The sequence below is a fragment of the Solanum dulcamara genome, chromosome 1, assembly GCF_947179165.1.
Source record: "Solanum dulcamara chromosome 1, daSolDulc1.2, whole genome shotgun sequence".
Classification (NCBI taxonomy): Eukaryota; Viridiplantae; Streptophyta; class Magnoliopsida; order Solanales; family Solanaceae; genus Solanum; species Solanum dulcamara.
In genome coordinates this window covers 44967059-44969452 of record NC_077237.1, presented here as the reverse complement: position 1 = coordinate 44969452, position 2394 = coordinate 44967059, and the positions used below count along the sequence as shown (strand labels likewise).

At 41.6% G+C, this 2394-nt stretch overlaps 1 pseudogene; it reads left to right on the top strand.

The window, feature by feature from the left end:
• The first annotated feature begins 1947 nt into the window (after positions 1 to 1947).
• Positions 1948 to 2068, top strand: LOC129904919 (5S ribosomal RNA; annotated as a pseudogene).
• Positions 2069 to 2394: the final 326 nt, after the last annotated feature.

Sequence of the window (2394 nt, the reverse complement as noted above, 5' to 3'; positions counted from 1 at the left end):
CATACTTTACGATAATGGTTGAGGGATATTTGATATGTTATAGAGTTTTGCGTGCACATATATGCATTATGATATATATATATATGGATTAGGCCGGACGTACCTCGACACATTTTGCTATGTAAGGATCGGGTCATACGTTCCACGACAGATTATGCATTATACGGATCGGGCTATCGTACCTCGGCATTATTATGCATTATACGGATCGGGCCGTCGTACCTCGACATTATTATGCATTATATGGATCGAGTCGTCGTACCTCAACATTATTATGCATTATATAGATTGGGCCATCATACCTCGGCATTATTATATGATATACGGATCGGGCCGTCGTTCCTCGGCATTATTATATGATACATGGATCGGGCCATCGTTTCTCGGCATGTACTTTTTATATACAGGGATCGGACTGTACGTCCCACAGCATTAATGGCATATATATACCTAGGATGATAGATGATGTGTTTGTAACACCGAGTCCCCGAGTGGGCCAGATATAGTATGTGATAGTGGTATACATGACTTTATTTTGTGAGGTGCTGGTATAGTACCCTATTAAATGTTATACTTGGTTTCCTGCATCCTTGGTTCAGTTGTTATCTCAGTTATGTTATGCTTATATACTCAGTACATATATCGTACTGATCCTCCTTTCTTCGGGGGGCTGTGTTTCATGCCCACCGATACAGATGTTCATTTCGGAGATCCGCCAGTGTAGGATTTCCACTCAGCTATGTTGGAAGTGCTCTACTGTTTCGGAGCCTAGCTTTTGGGAACTAGTCCTTCGATGTATATATTTGTTTATGTAGGGGTAAGGCGGGGGCCCTGTACCGCCATATGTTGTCATTCCTATTCTTAGGGGTCTGTAGACATATGTGTGTGGGTTGTTTAGAAGTTTATTTTGGTTATGCCTATGCGATATTTTGTAAAAGCTGTTATTTTGTGCCAGCCTTATCGGCTAGCTTTCCCTTTCATAACATGATGCAAATGAAAGAGGCCACACGTATATGAATATTTTATCACCCACTGGGTTCATGTGTTTGGTTCCTATATCTAGGAGGCTATATGAACATGGAAAAGTTTTAATCCATTGAGGTTTTTGTGAGCAGTATCACGTTATACATAGTCCAATTTGACTGTAGTCGACAGTTATGTAAACGGGGGTCCAGGTCGAACCCCAATTGCGGCCCACGAGGTTGGGTCGTAACAAAAGTGGTATTAGAGTAGTTTGTCCTTGGAGTGTCTACAGACCGTGTCTAGTAGAGTCTTGTTTATCGGTGTGTTGTGCACCACATCTATAGACAAGAGGCTACAGGACATTTAGGATGTTACCTTTCTTTCATATCTACGATCGTGCGATAGAGCCGAGTCATAGGGAATGAAATTCCTCATACTAACTTGTGATTTCAGCAGAAGGACAACATCAATAGAAGAAGGTTACTGACGATATTGGAAGTTACACAGCACGCAGGTAAGCAAGGCATGAATGATAGGTACCAGGTAAGGTATTGAATTGCGGTTGACATGTAAAGTTGAAAATTGAAAGGAAAAGTAGACGGAAAGTCTAAACAGGTGCAGTTCGAGTTGGACATACAAGGTAAGTCCGTCAGCTTATACTATTGTTGATATTGGGTGCCCTGTGAGGCTACGATATGACGTGATATGATATGTATATATGTATCTTTATGCATATTGCCCCTGTGAGGAATTATTGGCATTTTCTGCGTGCAGGTGTTGAGATAGTAAGAAATATAGAGGAAACTCTGCCCAAATTTTCCTTGAAATAAAAGGAAAATGATTTAGAGAAGACTGGTAGTTATGGATAGAACGATATATTAAGGATAAGACTAACTAATACGGGTAACTTGGGCGGTGCAACTTGGCCTACTAGATCAGCTGCTGGGTCATCGTCTTCTTCGATAGATATGCGCCCCACGGGGAGGGTGCGATCATACCAGCACTAACGTACTAGATCTCATCAGAACTTTGAAATTAAGTGTGCTTGGGCAAGAGTAATATTGGGATGGGTGACCCCCTGGGAAGCCCTGTGTGGATGTGATATGAGATGATATACATGTATATATACACGTTAGCCGTGCATGGCATTGTTGCTATAAAGAAGTATTGTGGATACGTAACTCTACCGTGAAAGATGATAAGACCCTTTGAGATAGGGGATGTAGCTTTGCAAAACAACTGGCGCATTGTGAATTCATTAAAGGGACAAGTGGTACCCACTGGGGTAAGGCTAGGACTATGACAAAGCTTGGGACACCGAGCATCGGAAGGTAAGTACTGCCTATTTGAGAATTGGAAACGACTATAAGCCCTAGCTAGTTGTTGATCAAAATAAATGGAAAGTGGCTTCGAATAAATTGCTACGTGACT